This window comes from Molossus molossus, unplaced genomic scaffold, assembly GCF_014108415.1.
Source record: "Molossus molossus isolate mMolMol1 unplaced genomic scaffold, mMolMol1.p scaffold_m16_p_18, whole genome shotgun sequence".
In the NCBI taxonomy this organism is placed as follows: Eukaryota; Metazoa; Chordata; class Mammalia; order Chiroptera; family Molossidae; genus Molossus; species Molossus molossus.
In genome coordinates, this window is record NW_023425353.1 from 31,736,062 (window position 1) to 31,759,227 (window position 23,166).

At 44.4% G+C, this 23,166-nt stretch overlaps 1 pseudogene; it reads left to right on the plus strand.

Moving 5' to 3' along the window:
- Positions 1-874: 874 nt before the first annotated feature.
- On the plus strand, positions 875-3,948 carry LOC118633548 (annotated as a pseudogene).
- The last annotated feature ends 19,218 nt before the right edge of the window (positions 3,949-23,166 follow it).

Sequence of the window (23,166 nt, forward strand, 5' to 3'; positions counted from 1 at the left end):
TGCTGGGGGGGAGCTCAAAAGGAGGGTGTCAATGGGGGAAAAAGGACAAACACCTGTAACAAAAATAAATTAATATATATATATATGTATATATACATGTGTGTGTGTGTGTGTGTATAAATTACCAGGCTGATTGGGTGGGTGAGTGGATGGATGGATGGATGGATAGATAGATAGATAGATAGATAGATAGATAGATAGATAGATAGATAGATAGATAGATAATACTTCTTGAAACAGAGACAGATCATTGACATTGAAAGCCCAATGGAACTGGTTAAACAGCTGAGTAGAGAATACATGAACTGCAAGACAGATCTAAAGAAATGAACTACAGTGCAGCACAGAGATAAAGAGATAAAAAATATAATAGACGCCAAGATCCATGGAAGATAGAGAGAAGGTCTAAATTATGTCTAATTAGAGTTCCTGAAGATGTGATTTAGGGACAAGTAATCAATGAAAAATAATGACTAAGAATTTGTCAAAATTGACAAAGGACATGAATCATCAGATTCAGGAATCACAAGAAATCCCAGCAGGATAAGTAAAAATGAAATCACATGTAGACACATCATAGTGAAATTGCAGAAAAACCTATAAAAATGCCCCAGGGAGAAGACAGATTGCTTATAAAAGAACAAGCAGACCAATAACCACAACAATAGCAGACAGAGGCAGTGGAATAACATCTTCAGCATGTTGAGGGGAAATAACCACCTAAATTCTAAACTCGGCTTAACTCTCACTCAAATATGAGAGGACAGCTCTGGGGCTCTGGCGGCAGCAGCAGCCAGTGCCCCAGCACGCACCCGGGTGCCCCGGAGCCCGTCGCTGGGCCCCAGTCCAGGGTCCCGGCAGTGCTCAAGACAAGATGTCGAGACACAGCTTGGAAAACCGGGCTCCTCAAACCAAACAACTGCAAGATGCTGTCAGAAATGTGGAGAAGCATTTTGAAGAGTTGTGCCAAATCTTTGCTGCTATGTGCAGAGAACTGCCTGACTCTGAGGCAAAGCAGACCTTCTGGTGAACCTCTACTTGCCTCTATAGAGACCCCAAATTTAAAGCAGGGCCTGAAAAACTGTGCTGTTGAGTTTGTCAGAGTTTAGGATTATCAACAGGCAGAGGTTGAAATACTTAAAGCCAAAGCAGTTGAACCATTGAAAGCTTAAGGAGCCATTGTAAAAACGAAACAGGGTGACCTCAAAGCAACATTAACAGCAAGGAATTGAGAAGGTAAACAGGTAACTCGGCTAGAAAGGACACATCAGTGAAACCCATCGGATCGACACGTTATTGCACAGGCAGAAACGAATTACAGAGAGCTACAAGGGATGCTACCTGAACAACTCATCATCTGAAGGAAACTACTGACAATTTTGAAAAGCAGAAAATAAAGCATATAAAGACTGTATTTGCAGGATTTATCACTTTTGAAATGTTATTTCACAGGACAGCTTTAGAGGTCTACACTGCTGCCTGACAAAATATACAAAAGATTAATGAAGAAGAGGATTTAGAGCTTTTCCGAAATTCTAGGTATCCACCAGGTTGTTCATCTCATTTTAGATATTGCAAGAGAAAATTCCAAATCACCTCTTCAGGGATCATATCTCGACATAATAAAGGCCATATATGAAAGACCTACAGCCAACATCATACTCAATGGGCAAAAACTGAAAGCATTTCCCTTAAGAACAGGAACAAGACAAGGATGCCCACTTTCGCCACTCTTATTTAACATAGTACTGGAAGTCTTAGCCACAGCAATCACACATGAAGAAGAAAAAAAAAAAGAGATCCAAATTGGAAAGGAGGAAGTGAAACTGTCATTATTTGCAGATGACATAATATTATACATAGAAAACCCTAAATACTCCATCAAAAATCTACTAGACTTAATAAATAAATTTGGCAAAGTAGCAGGATACAAAAATAATGTCAAGAAATCAATGGCATTCTTATACACCAATGATGAACTCACAGAAAGAGAAACTAAAAACACAATCCCATTTACCATCGCAGCAAAAAGATTAAGATACCTAGGAATAAACTTAACCAAAAAAGTGAAGGACCTAGTTGCAGAAAACTACAGGACATTGAAAAAAGAAATAGAGGAAGATATAAAAAGTGGAAGTACATACCTTGTTCATGGACTGGAAGAATTAACATCATTAAAATGTCCATATCACCTAGAGCAATCTATAGATTCAATGCAATCCCCATCAAAATACCAATGTCATATTTCACAGAACTAGAACAAATACTTCAAAAGTTCCTTTGGAACCAAAAAGACCCCGAACAGCCACAGCAATCTTGAAAAAGAAGGACAAAATAGGTGGGATCACAATACCAGATATCAGATTATACTACAAAGCTACTGTAATCAAAACAGCCTGGTAGTGATGCAAGAACAGGCATATAGACCAGTGGAACAGAACTGAGAACCCAGAAATGGACCCAAGATATTATGCTCAATTAATATTTGACAAAGGGGGCAAGAGCATACAATGGAATAAAGACAGCCTCTTTAGTAAATGGTGTTGGGAAAATTGGACAGTTACACGTAAAAAAAATGAAACTAGACCATCAACTTACACCATACACAAGAATAAACTCAAAATGGATAAAAGACTTAAATGTGACTCATGAATCCATAAAAATCCTAGAAGAAAATATAGGCAACAAAATTTCAGACATCATATGCAGCAGAATTTTCACTGATACATCACCTAAGGCAACAGAAACAAAGGAAAAAATAAACATATGGGACTACATCAAACTAAAAAGCTTCTGCACAGCAGAAGATACAATCATCAAAATGGAAAGGCAACCCACTGTATGGGAGAGCATAATTGCCAATGACACATCAGATAAGGGGTTAATTTCCAAAATATATAGAGTGCTCATACAACTCAACAAAAGGAAGACAAAGAACCCAATTAAAAAATGGGCAGTGGAGCTAAATAGACACCTCTCCAAACAGGACGTACAAATGGCCAAAAGACATATGAAGAAATGCTCAACATCACTAATCATCAGAGAGATGCAAATTAAAACAACAATGAAGTATCACCTCACACCTATCAGAATGGCCGCCATCAACAAATCATCAAACAACACGTGTTGGCGAGGGTGTGGAGAAAAGGGGACTCTAGTACACTGCTGGTGAGAATGCAAACTGGTGCAGCCACTATGAAAAACACTATGGTGTTTTCTCAAAGAATTAAAAATTGAATTACCATTTGATCCAGTGATCCCACTTCTAAGAATATACCCTAAGAAGCCTGAAACACCAATCAGAAAAAATATATGTACCCCCATGTTCATAGCAGCACTATTTACAATAGCTAAGATCTGGAAACAGCCCAAATGTCCATCAGTAGATGAATGGATGAAAAAGCTGTGGTACATGGAATACTATGCAGCTATAAGAAAGAAAGATCTCTTATCCTTTGAGACGACATGGAGGGACCTGGAAAGTATTATCCTAAGCAAAACAAGCCAAACAGAAAAAGACAAGCATCATATGATCTCACTTATTTGTGGAATATAATGAACATAACAGTCTGAGGAATGGGGTAGTCCCAGAGACGTGGAAGTGGGGTACAGACTGACAACCCTCAGAAGAGGGGATGGTGGGGGGAGGGAGGAGATAAACCACAGAACTTATAAGCATGTACGCATAACCAATGGACACAGACAACAATGTCGGGTATGGTTTGGGAGGGATGGGGAGGAGGGTGTCAATGGGGAAAAAAGGAGATACATCTGTAACAAAAATAAATTAATAAAAAAAATTTTTTTAAGTCACCTCTTCAGAGACCACTGTCAGCTGAATGTGTACCTGCAACAGGACAGGTATCCAGCTGATGACAAAGAAAGGATCAATGAGCAGAAGATGGTCATGAAGAGGATGAAGACTTAGATGTAACAGAAGAAAATTAACTTTCTGAAGTAAACTTCACACTTCCATTTTTACCTTAAACAACTTGGGATCCAGAATTACTGAATTATAAAACGTCATGCTGGCATGATACATTAAACCTCAAAATTAAATCCTGCTGGAAATGGAAAACAATTAAAAGAAACGTATCCTGACAAAAATAAAGGCTTTAAAAAACATTAATTACACACGTCATCTCAACAGCCTGTCTAGTATCATGTCATCTTTTTGTATAGGCTCCATTTTCTTTAAGATTGTGCATTTCATATTAATTAATGCACTATACATAGTTGAGGTTGCAATAGTAAGTAGATGACAAAAAATAAAATACTTAACAATTCTACTTGCTTCTTTTAGATTAAGACACCATGTTTTCATTACCAGAAAGGGGACCCAAATAGTCGTTCTGATTAAATAGAAATTCTATTCCATAAAGCCTTAATCAAAAAGACAACTCTTTTTCGTTCCCTTTTTCCACTTTTATTACAACCTAAAGTTTCATCATTTAATACATAATTTTACTTTTCAATAAGAGTATAATCACTCTTTGATCAAAGGTAATTAAAATCTAGTATATAAGTTTTTTACATCTATACTTAAAACATGAATTTTAGCTTAAGAAAGAAAGCCACATTCTGCCCTATTCTAATTTTAAAACAAAACTGCTCCCTGGCTGCTGTGGCTCAGTGGTTAAGCGTCAACCCATGCACCAAGAGGTCACTGGTTTGGTTCCCAGTCAGGGCACATGCCCAGGTTGTGGGCCCAATCCCCAGTAGGGGGCATGCAAGAGGTGGCAAACTGATGTTCTCTCTCATTGATGTTACTGTTTCTCTCTCCCTCTCCCTTCCTCTCTCTCTAAAATCAATAAAAAGAAAAATCATTAAAATAAAAACTGCTGTCATACTAAAACTGTACATCCTACAACTTTTGAAAAATGTAATTTGGTGGAATGTTGCCTAGGGAAAAAATATGAAAAGCCATAAATCATTAAAAATTCTATGAAAACTTTACCAAATTACCATCTAATAAATGAGTATACAGTCACTCTTATTCCTGAAAATATAAAACAATCTAATCAGAGCTTTTCAGTACGTCTGGTGCTTTTGTTTCTTTGAATAGGGTATTGTACTTTGTTATTTCATGGATCCTAGTCAGGTAGGAAATTTATAAAATCATTTGGGAAAACTACAAAAAGCAATTATTAATAACAGAAAAATAAAGACTTCCTAGAAAAAGAGAATAAGAGGGCAACACTGTCAGTGGATGAACAGATGAAAAAGATGTAGGATATATACACACAAGGAAACATTCAGCCTTAAAAAGAAGGAAATCTTGCCATTTGCAACAATGTGGATAAACCTAGAGGATATTACGCTAAGTGAGATAAGCCATATGCAGAGAGACAAATGCTGCATGATCTCACTTAGATGTGGAATCTAAAATAATCAAACTCACAGAAACAGAGAGAAGAACTGTGGTACCAAGGGTTGAAAGGGAGGAAGAAATGGGGAAATGTTGGTCAAGGGGTACAAATTTCCAGTTATACAAGATGAGTTCTGGAGATTTAATGTGCAACAATGTGACTATTGTTACCAATACTGTATTGCATGCTTGAAATTTGCTAAGAGTTATCACTATGCACACACATCACATACAAATAGCCACTTGAGATGATGGATGTGTTAGTTGGTTTGATTGTGGTGAATTTCTCATAATGTATACGTATATCAAATCATCAAGTTGTACATCTTAAATATATACAATTTTAACTGTCAATTATACCTCAATAAAAACTAGGGAAAGCAATAAGAGGAAAATAGCCTTCCAGACAAAGAACTGAGTTTTCACTAAAAGACCAAAAGAAGCAAAATGGTTTTAGAGACATCTGGTACAAGATGGAATTGAGAACAAAGAAAATAGTAAATATGTACACAAAGCTAAACAAGCATCAGTTCTATTAAATGATAATAATGGCTCAGAATAGGATAAAAAAATAATTTGAAACTAAATTAGTGGACAATGATAATAGTAAGACATGGAAGAAGGAAGGAGGGTGATTATCTTTAGCATTCAAGGTACCTGCTGAAGTTTTTAAAAGTAACCACTAAAATGAAAGCTAAACTTTCCAACTCAATAGAGGAAGAAATGGAATTTTTTTTTTTAATCTTCAACTTAAGCAAGACATGAATAGTCCCTGGCCTTGAGAAGCTCGGAGTCTCCTTAAGGGGACTCTGACCGCAGGAGACAAGCAAATAAGGACATAATTCTACAAAAAGGACAATGTTTTAAATACACGATAAGGTCAAGTGCTGATGAGAACACAGGGAAATGGGTTGTGACAGTCACAACTCGTGTGAGTGCAGATTGGTGCAGACACTCCAAAGGGCCACTTGCCTTTGGTCTCCCTGGTATTTAGTCCCTACTCGCCACCGGGCCCTTGGAGCTGCTCGCCCACGTTCAGGTGGGTGCAAAAGGGGCATATGGGCACACTACTGCAGCATTACGTGAACAGCAAGCCCCAGAAATAACCTAAATACCCATTAATAAAAGAATGGGCAAAGGTGCGATTTAGCCATAACATAGAATATTTCTCCACAGTAAAAGGAAGACAAGGTAGATGTACTACATTCTATTCTCAAATATCTCACATAAAATACTCACCCTGCACACACCACCACCACCACCTCCCAGGCAGAGTTCTTCCAAGCCCGGGACAGGGCCCTGGCACCTCATGGATGCACAATAAATGTGAACTGAACTGAACTGATTTGAGTCAAGTACACAAGAGGGGTCAGGAGAAACAGAGAGTATGAGCCAGGAGGAGCTGCTAGCACGAAAGAGAATAAGCAGGGGGAAGAACGTCCCTGGCTGACACCACGGGGATACTCTGTCCACAAGCAAAGGGCAGAAGCCGAGAGGAAACCCACAGACCCAGGCACACCTGCTGCAAAGGTGCTCACGCTCCTCCCAGGCCCACACCCATGGGGCTCTGGGCGTTAGGAGCCAGACCCCGACTGAGGTGGGAAGAGAAGGCTGGAAAAGGCCCAGGCAGCAAGCCCCCACCCTTGCCTCCTTCCCATACTATCAGCTCTTGCCTTCCTGTTTGACCAAACTTGTCAAGTGTGTTTTTGAAAGCCCCTATCTTTGGGAAGAGTTATGGGGGAGGGGAGTCCAGCTCTCTCAGGGGCCACAGTGACCACACAGCTCACAGCTCTGCACCTCTGCCTTGAACTCCCAGAGGAGGGAGGTGCTCACTTCCTACAGACTTCCCTCCCATGGGAAACCTACGGGTTACATAAATTTTAGGGACGTGTGTCTGTCTGTCTGTCTGTCTATGTGTGTACATGTGCCCTTGTATGTGCATGCTCCAATTTGACTCTTACCTGACCACAAATAAAAGCGTCTCCCACTCTGTGCTGAGTACTTTCCTCTGGGCACTGGAGAGGAATCAGCTCCTTTCCACGTCTGAGCCCTGGCTACCTCTCATGCCTCCTCATTCACCAGTCTGTGCTTTACATGTGATATAAGTACATCCTGCACACGACAGGCTACTTCTTACTGCCAAGCCTTCACTCAGTGCTGTTCCTCCTGCCTGGGACTCCTTTCTTCTCTTACCCGGTTAACAGTTTTCTGTCTTTCAGATTTGGCTCAGGTGTTACTGCTTCCAAGAAGTCTGCCCTGTCACACCTCCGTTTCTAGTTGGGTGAGGTGTCTCTCTTCAGGATTTTCACCATGTCCAGGGCGTATGTCTATTACAAAACACACAGCAATGCTAAAACCAACATCAAAGAAGTGCTTCCTATGTTCCAGGAGTGGCACTAAGCAGCTAACATGTACTAATGTATTTAGTCTTCATAATATCCCTATGAAATGGAATCACTTCTAGCTCCTGAAAGCCATTCTCTCTCCTCTTTTACTAACTTAGATCTAATCTGTTGAGAATAGCAATGTACTCAATTTAACAATCCCATCTCAGTACTAATCTTGCAATTAAATTCTGACCAATAGGAGGTAGGTGGAAGTTGTTAGGGGAGAGTTATGGGAAAACTCTTTAAAGGGTGACTGATGCAGCTGAAAAGTACATGTTGCCCTTCCTCTTTAATCCTCTTCCAGCCTGGAATGCTAACATGATGGCTTGAGCCACAGTAGCCATCTTGCAACCATGAGGCAATCTTGAAAAAGAAGGTCACATGCTAAAAATGATGGGATACAAAAATAGAAGTTCTACTTTTGATATGGCCAAGTAAACTCCTATTGGACCAAATCTCACCATGATAATAACTATTATGTCTGGACAAAACTAAAAACACAATTATCTAAAGGCACTGGAGAGTGAACAAAAGCAGACAGATTCTGGACGGAAGTTGATATTTGGAATAAGGGATGGAGAACAGGCTCTTTCCCATTTTTATGACTTTTACCTAAAGACTTCAGCAGATACTGAGCAGAGAGCACCAAGTGGGGTGACTAAAACCTTATAAAAACCCATAATTTTTCTGGCTTAAAGAACCAGAGGAGAACGCTTGGAGAAACCTTAGCTGCAGGAAAGAGTAGGGGGAATTCTGGAAAGGACAGAGCCCAAGGCAACGAGCCCTGAACTCTACGCACAAACTTCGTGAACCCTCTGGTGAGTGCTGTCCACGCCTTCACGGGGCAGGCTCACAGCTGTCCCGCTGGGGACAGGGGAACCTGAGGTTTGCGTTCCCCGCCCCAGACACAGAGTTTGCAGTTTGAGTCCAACTAAGTTCATTACCAGCTAAAACAAAAATGTCAACATTCTCTGTAAGAACAGAAAAAAAGCCCAGTGCCTCCACAATATTACACTCACACTGTCCAGGATACAATAAAAAAAAAAATTAGTCGACATATATGAAGAACAGGAAGTCATGACCAATTTGCAAGAGAAAAGACAATTAATAGAGACCCAGATGTTGGAATTAGCAGACAAAGACTTTAAAGGAGATCTTATACTTATGATCAAGGTTGTAAAGAAAGTACAGTAATGAGTGAAGTCAGGAACAGATGTTTGTGCTGAGTGTACCTGGAGAAGATGGGATACCTGTGCAGAATGGGGATTGAGAGGGGAAAGAGAAAGACGGGAAAGGAGGGAAATAAAGAGAAGAAATGGAAAGAAGAGGGGTGAGGTGAAGAGGGGGGAAAGTGGAGAAAAAAGTGCAGAACGGCAAGTGCATGGTTCCAATGGCTGCAGAGCAGTGTCCTGAGACGGGGCAGTTGGCCCCTGGCCCCTGCCTCCTGACCACTGTGACCTGAGAGTCACCCTTTCCCAGGTGCCTCAGTCCTCATCCTGTCACCTCAGGAGCATTGCGCACCCTGTGACCCTCCAACTCCAGCTTCCTCTGCAATTGCTACATGCAGGCAGGACATTGCAAAACTCATCCAACGTGCAGGGAAAGGAAAGAGGGAAACAAACACAGGCTCTCCTATGAAGTAGGAGAGTTACAGGATAGGACTCACCCTGTAAAGCCCCTTCCCAGCCCCGTCCCAGCTTCCATCCATGTGATGGGCACCAGCAAGCCTGAACCCATCTGGACCTGCCCCCAGGAGAGCTCCATCTAGACAGCTGGGCCACCACCCGCAATACCCAAAGACACTTTCATGCTGAGGTACAACGGGCTGTGTTAGTGTTGAAAGTGGTCTTGGGAGGACTCTGGGTATACTCAGACAGACAAAGAAATTCCAGGTACAGTTTCTGCAAGGATAACACCTAGTCATCCTTTGCTCGCCAGCGGCAGCAACAGAACAAACATAAAGTCAGCAGCTAAGGCACTTACCACCTTGCCCCGGGCACCTTCGCAGCTGGTTTCTGCCCCTCGTAATGGTTCTATGGGATTGCCAGTCTTCTCTCACTTTACAAGGGTGAAAACTGAGGCCATCAGAATGTAAGAGAGGGGTTTCATTTTGCACAGTGATGTACAGAAAACAGCAGATGGAGGTCTACAACCCAGGGGTCCTGCGCCCCAGCCAGTGCTCTGTCCCACTAACCAGCCAGGCAGGTGCCTCCCCCACCCCGCTGTGTTATCCCTCTTACTATTCCTTGTGACATAGGCATGCTCACCCCCACTCAGCCGTGAGCACTCAGAGGGTAGGACTGTCCCTTCGCTGCCCTCTCCAGCAGCCAGCATGGAGCACACAGAGACTTGGACGTATGATGTAAAAGCTTGAATCAGCCTTGGGAAGAGAAGGATAAGCAACAGTGCCAGGCAGACGCTCTCCAGTGGTCGCCCCCTCTCTCCCAATGAGCATGTGACTGCAGCCACCCCAGGGCTGGAGACCACCAGCATAAACACATCACATGTCATCTTTAGGCGAAGGAAATTGAAACCAATGAACACAGTTGACCACCTTTTTTTTTTTTTTAAACGTCCCTCTAAAAATAGGCAGGCAAAGCAATTGGTTCAGAACCCGGGGAGCTGGAATGCATTTAGGGGATCTGAGGTTGTCCAACCGGAACCTACACATCCACGGACTCCACCTCATTTCCCGGGCCCTGACAAGCTGATTGAGCCGGGGCAGGAAGAGTAACTGGCGGGTGATTGCAGACTATCCAGTGTCAGCTCATTGTTCCGGGAGGAAGCTGTCAGGACCAGACCTCCCAGGAGTGCCTGGGGCCTCTGGTTCTTATTTTTCACTTTGTAGGTGGGAGGAAGTTGTGTGTGGGGGGGTGGGGGGTGGGGTGGGGGTGGCCATCATCCTTTCCCCCACCCAACTGGACACTCCCAGGGTCGTGAGATGTCGGGAGCCCAGGGTCTCCACATTCCCAATCCCAAGACCTCAGAGGAGGGGAACAGGAGCCACCTAATGCTGTTTTCCCATGGGGTTCCCTTGAAAACAAAAGTTGTGTGTTTTTTTATTTTGGAAAGAACAGTGAAGGTCAGCTCTACCTTCCTAACAACATTCTGAGTGTACAATACGGTATTGTTGACTGCAGGAGCAATGTTGCAGAGCACTCCTCTAGAACGTACTCATCTCACTTACCAAAACTTTAAGCCCAACGATCAGTAACTCCTCACCTGCCCTCCCCCAGTGCCTGGAAACCACCATTCCAGTCTTTGATTCCATAAATTTGACTTTTAAAAAAAATGTTTTTATTGATTTTTTCAGAGAGAGAGGAAGGGAGAAAGATAGAAACATCGATGTGAGAGAGAAACATTGATCAGCTGCCTCCCGCACGCCCCCTACTGGGGATCGAGCCTGCAACCCGGGCAGGTGCCCTGACAGGGAATGGAACCAGGACCTCTCAGTCCATGGGACAGTGTTCTGTCCACTGAGCCACACCAACCAGGAGAATTTGACTATTTTAGATACCTAAGGTAAGGGGAATCATGCAGTATTTGTCTTTCTATGACTGGCTTATTTCACTTAGCATGATGTCCTCCAAGTTCATCCATGTTGTCACATATTGCAGAATTTTCCTCTTTCTTAAGGCTGACCAGTATTGCACTATATGTATGTATCATGTTTTCTTTATCTGTCTACCTGTGGATGGACATTTAGATTGTCTCCACATCTGGGCTACTATGCATAGTGCTGCAGTAAACATGGGAGTGCCAACATCTCCCTGAGATCCTGATTTAATTGAATAAATGCCCAGAAGTGGGATTACTGGTTTTATTTTCTAATGTTGAGGAACCTTCATACTGTTTTCCACTGTGCCTGAACCATTTTGTATTTCCATCAACAATCTACAAGGGTTCCAGTTTCTCCACATTCTCACCAATACTGTTGTCTTCTGTTTTCTGACCATCGCCACCCTGACAAAAGGGAGGTGATATCTCATTGTGGCTTTGCTTTGCATTTCCTTGCTGATTAGTGGTGTTGAGCATGTGTTTGTGTACCTGTTGGCCGTCTGCGTTTCCTCTTTGGAGAAATGTTTATTCAAGTCCTGAACTCATTTTGTAATCAGGTTACTGGTTTTGTTGCTACTGAGTTATAGGAGTTCCTTATATATTTTGGAGATTAACTCCTTATCAAATATATTAATTTATCAATATTTTCTCCCATTTGGTAGAATGGCTTTTCATTCTGTTGATTATTTCCTTTCCGTTGCAGAAATTGGATGTAATACCACTTGTTTATTTTGTTTTTGTTGCCTTTGCTCTTGGGGTCATATCCATGAAACCACTGCCAAGATCAATGTCATAAAGATTTTCCCTGTTTTCTTCTAGGAGTTTTAGTTTCAGGTCTTATTAAGTCTTTAATCCATTTTGAGCTAATTCTTGCATATGTATAAGATAAGGGTCAATTTTATTATTTTACATGTGGATATACAGTTTCCCAACACCTCCTGTTGAAGAAACTACCTCTTCCCTGCTGTGTATTCTTGGCACCCTTGTCAAAGATCAGGTGACCATAAATGTATGAATTTATTTCAGGCTCTGTGTTCTGTTCCATTGGTCTATATTCTATGCGACTACCATGTTGTCTTGATTACTGTAGCTTTATAATATATTTTTAAATACCTCAACATAATAAAGGCTACATCTAAAAAGCCCACAGTTAACATACTCAATAGTGAAAAATTTTAAGTTTTTCCTCTAAGATCAAGAATAAGGCAAGTGTGCCCACTCTCACCACTTCTGGTCCACATAGTACTGGAAGCCCTAGCCAGAGAAATTAGTCAAGAAAATAAAATAAACGGCATTCAGATTGGAAAGGAAGAAGCAAAATTGTCCGTTCGCAGATGACATGATCTTATACACAGAAAACCCTAAAGACTCCACAAAAATACTGTTACAATACATTAATTCAGTAAAGTTGTAAGATACAAAAGCAACATGCACTGTTTCTATGTACCCTCAACAAACTATCTGAAAAGGAAATTTAAAAAACAATCTCATTTACAAAAGCACCAAGAAAAATAAAATACCGAAGAACAAAGTTAGCTGGGAGATGAAGACACGTATACTGAAAACTTGTTTTGTTGCAACAAAACATTAATGAAAGAAAATTTTAAAAACCCACAAACAAACAGAAAGACGTTTACATTCATGGATTGGAATACTTAATACTGTTTGTTTGCTTGGTTTTTACTGATATCCAATTGCTTTACCATTATTTTTGGCAAATATTACCCTTTCCCCACCACACTGCAGGGGCACCTTTGTTGTAAATCAAAGAACTACATGCTGGGTCTTTCCATTCTGTTCCATTCATTCGTGTTCTTACGCCAGTACTACATTGTCCCATCACTGTAGCTTTACAGCAAGTCTTGAGATCTGGAAGTGAAAATCCTCCAACTTTGTTCTTATTCTCCAAGACTGCTTGGCACCTCGAGGTCTTTTGCTTGGTTACATAAAGTTCAAAATCAATTTGTCAATATTCACCCTCAAAACATTCTGTCGGAAAGTTGACTAGGGTTGAATTGAATATAGATCAACTTGGAAAGAATTGACATTTTAGCAATATCGAATTTCCTAATCCATAAACAAGAAGCATCTCTATTTATTTAGGTCTTCTTTCAGTTTTCTCAACACTGTTTTAGAGTTTTCAGTGCAGGGGGTTTATACATTGTTAATTTGACTTATTTTAGATATTTAATTTTTGATGCAATTTTAAATAGCATCACTTTTCAAATTTCACTTTCCAATTTCTGGTGACTAGTTATACAAATACAAATATCTAAGCTTGGCACCATTTCCTTAAAGAAATTGTTATTTTCTTTGCTAAAAAAAAAAAAAGAAAAAAAGAAATACAAATGATTTTTGTATATTGCCCTTTGAGCCAGTGGTCTTACTAAATATACTTATTAATTATATTGATTATTTGTAGATTCTTTTGGATTTTCCAATATGCAATCATTTCACCTACAAATAGAGACCTGTCTACGTCTTGCTTCCAAACCCTTCCATCCCTCGCACTGATGAGGCCCCTGTGTGCCGTAGCGGAAGAAGTGGGGGTAGTGACCATCCTTGTCTGGCTTTCAGCCTCAGACGGAAAGTGTCCAGTATTTCAACACCATATATAATATCATAGGGTTGGTTTTTCTTGTTAGCTATATAGGTCTTTCTGTAGACACCCTTTGTCAGATTGAGGATATTGCTTTCTATTCCCAGTTTGATTAGGGTTTTTATCATAAATCGATGCTGGATTTTGTCAAATCCTCTTTCTATATCTACTGAGCACTAGTAGTACAATTCACATCATGATGAACTCTTTGGAGTGGGGCTTAAAATGACAGATGCTGGAGAGTGTTATCATCACCCCTTTGGAATGTCTGTATGGAAATAAAAACACTCCGTGATGCGCTGGTGAAGAGTCAGAGAAAGTCTGTTACTAAGAGAACTTTGCCTACCAGAGGCTGAGAAGGGATGTCCTTTTTCTATTCCAAATTTTTCAAATATTACTATCTCGGTGCCTGTTTTATTTAACCATTTGGTGCTAATATTTACCCAGGCGTTAAACACAGAGTTGTGTTTCTTGGGTCTCCCCGCCCCAGGGGCAGAAAGCTGCTGGGTTCTCGAGGAGTCCAGATTCCCCCATCACCAGCCTCCCCAGAGGCAGGTGGATGAACTGGGCCACCCCCTTCCTCTCCCTGTTTCCCGGCAGGTCCCCAGGGTCTCCCAGAGCCACCTCAGTATTCAGAATGAACTCCTCGGGCCCCAGCCACCTACTTACCTCCCTCCCACCCAAAGTAGGATACATAAGATGGGCATCCCTTATGGAGTGCAGCAAGAGTGGGGTGGGATGGGGAGTGTTGCTGAGTGAGCTAAAGGTCCAGGAAAGCCCACCACACAGGGTGCCCTCCAGTCCAGACCTAGGAACCTGAACACTTTCTTCCCTTGATCACACCATACTGAGGGGACTTCAAACAACTTCATTAGCAGGGCTGGGAATTATCCGCAGACACTAACAAGCATCTTAACACCTCTAATCTAAGCACAAATTGTCACAGGACAGACCAGAGGGTCAGCAACGGCTGGATGATAAGACCTCTTGCCCGGACCAGATCAGAGCTCTCTTCTAGGCCTTGCTAGCTCAAGGCCACGAGTCCCTGGTGAGGAAGGGCTGGGTTTTGACATAAACTCACTCTGAGCCATTGGGAGTTAACCCACGGCACACTGTGATACGTTCAGTAATTCCCAACTACCCAATTTGTGGTCTTTGGAAAGTCTCGACCTAAAGCGCCTCTCCCTCCAGAAACTAAGTATGATGCCTGGTCCAGATGGCTCCTACCTGGATGTCACAGGAAAGAGCCTGGTGTCCAAACTGAACCAAACCAGACAACCAAGCAGCTCCTCTGGGTGTGTTCTCTATTTCCACCCTCGGAGCCTTGGGCTGGGAATTCTCTCTCTATCACCAGCTCTTCTCGCGAGTTTTACACTGTGCCAAGGGTCCAGCTGGTTGCTGCCCATCCTCAGCAACCAAGCCCTATGCCTTCACCTCGACACTGGAATGTGGTCCATCCTTCAGATGTCCCTCTCTCCACAAAGCTTCTTTGATCGCCCGGGAGGGCTGGCAACCCACTCTGTGAATTCAGGGACCATGCCATTCTCTTCCCATACCACACATGGTCCTAGAACTGTCCTCTCGATTTGCTTAGTCCTTTCTTTTCCCAACTGGCCTGAATGCTCCTTGAGACCAGGGACCAGGCTGTACTGGTTTTGGTAACAACTTCTGCTCCTTGAGCATTTCTGGGTACATTATGGGAAGACTGACAAACCAAGTGCTGCCTCCTGGGTCATTCCTGGCCCCCCACCATGCTGGCGATAACCTGGGGGCCAGCATCTTGGATACTCACCCTCAATGGGCAGCAGGGACCTTTGACTGTCAGACCCATCGGGCAAGCAGCGGGAAGCTGTGAGTCCGACTCTGGGTAAGGAAAGCTTCACCCTGAGAGCAAAGCCTTGTATGGTTATTTGGATAAGCTTTGCCAAGGTGTGGGAACTCTGAGGAGCTGGGCCAGAGCCGCCAGGAAATCCCACAGGGGCGTGTGGCACGGATATCTCGTTTGGCACACGGCATGCGGGGGAATGCAGCCAGCAAGACAGCCTGCCGGCCTGCTCCCGGCCGCGCTCCCTCGAGTCCAGCGCATTCGCAAAGCTCTGGCACGAGGCTGCTCCCATCCTCCCGGCCTGGGTTTATGGATATTAAAAATGTGCTGACGTGAATCACCATGCAAACACGCTTCACTTGAAGTCTGCGTGCAGGAACACTGCTGTTTTTATCCTCCCCTCCACCTCGGTTGGAAACGCTCACCCATAGATGATGCGGAGATTAGTGGGGCGTCAGGCTGCTGCGTGTTTTTAGACAGCCTGTCAGCTTCCATCAGCTACGGCTAGGACCACAGGGGAGGCTGGGGTGCACCTCAGCACCCCTGCCTGGGGCCCGTGGGCAGAGTCTGGGGCAGGAAAGTGGCTTGGGAGTGGGAGGAGACGTTCCCTAGTCACACATACTCTCCAGTGTCCCGGTTGCAGCCATTGCCTGTAGAAATACGGTGGCCAGCACCTCTGCAGGACACTCTCCCAGGTCGGCAAACAGCTTCAGGGGAAGTCCACACCCTCCTGCTCTGGGACAGCCACTCTGCCCCTCCTTCCCTGTGGGGCTGCCAGGTAAAACACAGTCTCGTAGGAAGGATGGATGTGGGCTAGGTAGCCCCTGCCCCGCGCACGCAGGGAGCATCAGAACTGGATGCACATTCTGAGAACATCCACAGTGAGCGTTTCAGGGGCAGGCTCTGGGAGCCCAGAGGCCCCTCTGCTGGGAGATCAGGGAGGGCTGGAACTGAGCCGTGAGCCATGGCTAGGCTTTGAGCAGACAGACTGGGAGATGGCGTTCCAGGGGGCAGGGAAGGCCTGAACAAACGTGGGGGAGGGGGGAAGCAATCAAAGACTAGGTATTTTCCCACTCTCTGCTCATCCATTCTCTGCATCACCATGTCCCCAAGTTGCTTCAAAACATGACTGTCATCATCCCAGGCATCATATCCAAACCCAACCATGACCAGAAACAGAAGAGATCGTCTCTGCCTATGTGTCCAGGAGCCAGTGCTGGGACAGGAAGCCAATCTGAAGGGGGAGGCCCTGGCAGGGGGAAGGAGGCTCTCTTGGCCCGTCTCTGACCAGGCATCCCTGTGCCGACAGTGACAATCTGGCCCCTGCTGCCATGCGTCATCTAACACCTTCATTGTTCACAGTGTGGCCTGGACTCCCAGGTGCACCACAGAGGGCAAAGCTCCATACATCTCCGTCCAGAATCTAGCAGGCTGTTGGGCTCACGGTAGACTCTAAGGACCTCACCTGGAAAACAAGCAATCATGACACCCATCCTCACTGGGTTGCTCTTAGCACCTGCTTGGGGCCACCATACTGCATCGCTCCAGGGGCTGTGTCCACAGGGGGACGATGGGAACTGCTGCTGCAGTCCGGGCCCTCCCTGTGCAGCGCCGAATAGGCAAGCTAGGGGGCAACATGGATGGGACTCTTACCATGTTACAGTCTAGCTAAATTATTTTAATCAATCCTTACAGTGAAGCGGGGCATTATTTTATCTCCTGGTGGGGAAACTGAGGCACAGCGTGTTAAATAACCTACTCAAAGTCGCACTTGTAGCAAGTGGCAGTGTAGGACAGGAACCATTTCAGCCAGCCTCAGAACCTGTGTTTTAAACCCCTGCGCCCCTCTGCCCTGCAAAGGCCCCGCACTTTCCATCCACAAGAAGCGCCTTCACAATCCAAACTCCTAGAAGAGGCCCAGCTGTGAACGGACAGCACAGCAGAGCCGGGAGGGCTCTGGCCTGCCCTCCCAGCCACTCTGTTTCTGCGAAGAGCCGGAAGCCTAGACAGGGATGAGTGGCCCCCACCAGTCCTGCCTGAGCTCTTGTAGCAGGTCCAGCTTCCTTTCTTTTTTTTTTTTTTTTTAATTTTTTGTCTTTATTGATGCAAGAGAGAAACATCAATGAGAGAGAACATCGATTGGACGCCTCCTGCATGCCCCCCACTGGGGATCAGGCCCACAACCTGGGCATGTGCCCTGGTCAGGAATCAAACTGGCGACCTCTTGGTGCAGGGGTCGACGCTCAACCACTGAGCCACACCGGCCGGCTCCCTCTTCCTTTCCAATAGAGGCTCTGCGTGCTCTCTGTGAGGGACACGTGGACACTCGATAGCTACATCAGGGAGGTGTCCCCAGGGTTGATGCACCCTAGGAATGAACCCAGCCAAATCTCTTCACCTTTAGCTGATGACTGAGCACAGCCTGAGCTGAGTGTCCGTTATAGGGAACGCTAACCAGGCCTCAAAGCCCCGTCAGGGAACTTGGTCTCCCTCTCACCACCCAAAAGGAGGGAAAAGGAAGGGATGAGCCTCAGAGCCCCAGGGGTTCAGCAAACATCTAGAAGTTCCCTCTGAGCCTACCCTAGACCCAGGGACCACCATGGGGAGACAGTTGTATCCAACCTCCTCCCCAGCTAGGGTAACCACACCCACCTGGATCTACAGAGAGAAGGAGATGGGAGCATAAATTGTGAAATTCCTTCCTTTGGGTTAAAACCATGCCCTGGCCGGTTTGGCTCAGCGGTTGGAGCATCGGCCTGCGGTATAGAGAGACCCGGGTTCGGTTCCCGCTAAGGGCACGTACCTTGGTTGCAGTTTGTCCCCGGCCCTGGTTGGTCGTGCGGGTGGCAGCCACTCAATGTGTCCCTTCACATTGATGTTTCTCTCTCTCTCTCTCTCCCTCTCTCTCCCTCCTGCTCTATCTGCACAAAAAATGGAAAAATGTCCTCGGGTGAGGATAAAAAAAAAAAAAAAAATTAAAAAAAAAACAACAAAAAAAAACCAATGTGAATTAGCTGGATCTTTCCTTTAGGGTAATGTTGAGGGAGTTGGAAAAAAATGAAGGGTCAATATATTTTAAAAGAATGGCAAGGTCTTTAAGCATTAAGTCTGTTTGGTTTGCTTTCTGTTTGTTTGCTTATTTTTTGTTAATCCCCTCCCTGAGGATATTTCTTCCACTGATATTTAGAGAGAATGGAAGGGAGGAAGGGAAGGAGAGAGAGAGAGAGAAACATCAATGTGAGAGAAACATATTGGTTGCCTCCCCCATATGCCCCAACTGAGGCCAGCGATTGAACCCACAACCCGGGCACATGCCCTTGACTGAGAATCAAACCCATGATCCTTTGGTGCACGGACTGATGCTCTAATCACAGAGCAATACCAGTAAGGGCAGGACTTGGGTTAAGTTTTAATAGAAAAATCATGGTTTTAATTATCTACCACTTCATGAACTTTCCATCAGATATCCCAGGTATATATGATACCACAGGCAGAGACGTCATGTAACCTCTTGGCTTCCAGAGCCCCACTGTGCTCGTGTGTGTACCTCAGGCTGAGCAGCCAGAGCTCAGAACCAATTTTAGGACTAGAATCTCAGGGGCCCCTCAGTCTGGGGGTCATCACTTTGTCACCATAAAGGGCCCCTCTTATGATTCACCCCCGTATCCTCAGAATTCAATGATGACGTCAACACTCATCAGCACTAGTTACTAGGAAGGACTCACCCTGGTGCCACACAGGGTTGGTAAAATGTCAACTAACCACCAAACTGCCTTAGATAACTGGTGCTCCTCATTGGGTTAAATATGGCTTCCTGATCAGCCTCTCAAAATGCTAAGAACAGTCTCATGCCACATTTATTTCCATTCATCAACTCAAAAGCATCTTGGACCTGGGCCGACCAGCCCCAAGGACGGCTCAGCAAACCTGCAGCAGGTGAAGACTGTGTAAGGCAGCCCTGAAACCACACAACATGTGGCCATGTGGCCCACAAGAGGAGGGTGGTGCTGTGGCCACCAGCCCTGCGGGAGAGGAGCGGGGCCAGGCTGCAGGCGGACCCAGGCTTCCTCAGGGCGTCTCACTCACTGTCAGTTCCGTGCCTTTGACGCCTATAGCTGCTGAATTTCACTTTCCATCTGCCTTCCTGGCCAGGCCACTGGGAAAGGCCAGGTGGTGGGGCTCTAGGACTGTCATCCACAATGATGCCCCCAAGCCCAAGAGAACAGGATGTAGAGAACAAAAGTCAGGAACTGCGCAGCGACCCAAGTGCAACAAGAAACATTTCTTTCGTTCCAGGAGAGACAGGTCTGTGATGGCTCAGGGACACCTGGTCCATCCCCGGGGAAGGCGCCCTGAGGCTAAGGGCAACCTGGGGGAGGCCTCATGAAAGGAAAGATCCACGTGGTGGCAAGTGCCTTCTCAACCTCTCCTGAGGCCTATTTCCCATCCTGGGGGTGGCACGGGGCCTCTGCCCCCAGATGCTTGGCCAAGATCCCCCTTGTGCTTTCTTTACGTTTTCTAGGAAGGTTTGCTGTGTGTACTCCGCGTTGTTGCTAGAAGCCAGGAAACCTGCGTTCAGGTCCTTGATTTGCCCCCTCTCTCTGTGTGACCTGCGGAAATTCCCTTTTCATTCCCAGGCCTGTTTCCTCGTGGATCAAATACAGCAGTGAGGAGAGCAGGCATTATCCACATCCAAGTAGACACATCTATTGGATGCATTCTATGTTCCTGATGTTTTATGTACATTATTTCTTTAGACCACTGCAAAACATTATATTACTAGAGCTTGATATTTTATTGAGGGTTTACTTCTGGCCAGACCTTGTACAGGGCTCTTTACATGTAGTAATTCACTTAATCCCTCACAATAATCCTACAATGTAGGTCCTATTATTATCTCCATGTTAACAGAGGAGAAATTGAAGCACAGAGCACTTCAATAACTTTCCAAGTCATACTGCTAATGGGTGGGGGACTTGAACCCAGGCTGCACAACTCCAGGGCACACAGACCACTGTTCTGCCGCCTCGTGCAGTTTCTATATGACGTGGAAATTAACAGAGTATCCTCCTCGGGCAGTCCTGAGCATTCGATGAGTGGTAGAGAACTTCATGAAACAGAGACATGCTTGATGAAAGTGACTGTGTGTAGTATTATTATTTTCCCCTTTCTACCAGGGCTCGGAGAGGTGAGGTGCAAACCCAGGTCTCCAACCCGGACAGCACTGCCCACCCCAGCTCTCCCGCCCGCGGCTCCCTCCATTCATTCAGCTCGAGGCAGCCCCAGCCAAGGCCAGAGGGCGATCCATTACCTGCCTGTTTTCCTCATTCCCAGTCTCCACATTTCTCCACTTCTGCCTGGAGATTCCTCCTGGACTCACTCCCTCTCCCTGGGGTCACAGGCCCCTGCGTCTCAGGGCGACGCAGGAGCCTCACCCCCTCTGGTAGTGCGCCTGATGACCGCTAGCGCGAGACGCTTCTGCAGCGGCACAGCAGTCCGTGGACAGGATGCAGGAGTGCAGTTCCAGGAAAGACTCCTGAGAGCAGCCTGGGACAGAGGCCGCGGGAGGGCCTCCGGAGTTCCCCAGACCAGCCACTTCCTAGGCTGATGCCCAGGGCCACCACCTCATAGCCCAGCAGTCCATGTGTCTGGGAGGATGTCTAGCCTCAGGTTTTTTGGTAGATGAAGATTTGCCAAATTAAAAAAAACAACAACAAAAAAACTCCTTTTGTTTTAAAAGGTAATTTAAATATAATATAATCATCCCTTAGTATTTTCATGTATATTCTCCCAGATCTGTTCAATGATAAAACATAAACCTCAAAAAATGAAAACTAGAATTACCATATGATCCAACAATTCTACTTCTGTGTGGGTATATATCCAAAGGAAACCAAATCACTATCTCAAAAATATATCTGCAACCCAGGTTCATGTGGCATTATTTACAATAATCAAGACATGGAAACAACTGAAATGTCCACAGACAGATGAATGGATAAAGAAAATACCATATATACACAATGGAATAGTAATTCAGCTGCAAGAAGGAAGACAATCCTGCCATTTATAACAACATGGACGGACTTTGAAGGCATTATGTAAGTGAAATAAGTCAAACAGAGACAGATACTATATATCACTTATATGTGGAATCTTAAATAAATGAACTCAGAGAAACAGACAGATTGATAGTTGTCAGAAGTGGGGTTGGGGTTGGACAATACGGGTAATGGAGATAAAAAGATATAAAACTCCAATTATAAAATAAATAAATCCTGGGGATATAATGTACAGCATGGTGACTACAGTTAACAATACTATATTTTTTATTTGAAATATGCTAAGATAGATCTTACAAGTCCTTGTCAGGAGAAGAAAAAAATTATAACTATGTGAGATGATGGATATTAACTAAACTTATTGTGGCAACCAAATCATTATGTTGGATACCTTAAACTAATACAGTGTTATATGTTCATTATATTGCAATAAAACTGGGGGAATAAACATATAATATGTTTTAGAAATTGGAATAATGTTGTAACAGTTTTGTATCCTTTTTTTTTTTTTTCACTAAACTTTACATGGTGTGAAGTGTTTCATATTTTCTAAAATTTTCTCATCTTTGTTGTGGTGTACACAGCACACTGGCTACTCAATAGCCATTTGGTCTAATGACCACCCCCCTACTCCCTTAACTTGCTTATTTAAAAAGCTGAAAAGCCAAGCCCTGGCCGGTTTGGCTCAGCCGTTAAAGCATCGGCCTGTGGACCAAAGAGTCTCGAGTGTGATTATGGTAAAGGGCACGTACCTCGGTTGCAGTTTGGTCTCTGGCCCTGGAAGGGGTTGTTCAGGAGGCAACCAGTTGATGTGTCTCTCTCACATAGATGTCTCTCTCTCTCTCTCTCTCTCTCTCTCTCTTTCCCTTCCTCCCTCCCTCCCTCCCACTCTGTCTGAAGATAAATGGGAAAATATCCCCGAGTGAGGATTTAAAAACAAAAAAAAATCTGAAAAGCCAAAATTCTTACCTTCCCAGAGTCCTTCGCAGATAGGGGTGGCATGTGACACAGTCTGGCCAATAGATGGAAGCAGAATGCGCTGGGTGAGTCCTCTGGTGAAACTGAATACCTGGAGGAACAGCAACCATCCTGTGACCTGAGGATGAAAGCAGGAAACCAGGTGAAATTTGGGTTCTTAATAATATCTTTGGGCTGCTACACCAGTTTGGAACTGCCTACGTCTGGACTTGTTATTGGGTGACAAGTAAACTCGTCTGTGAAATCCACAGTGGTCACATTTTCAGTTCCATGCAACTGAATGCAACCCTGAATGCAAAACATTCTATCATATGGATGTATCACAATGTAATGTTAAAATTCCCTACTGATTTACTGCTACTATAAATAGCAATGCAATGAATATCCCT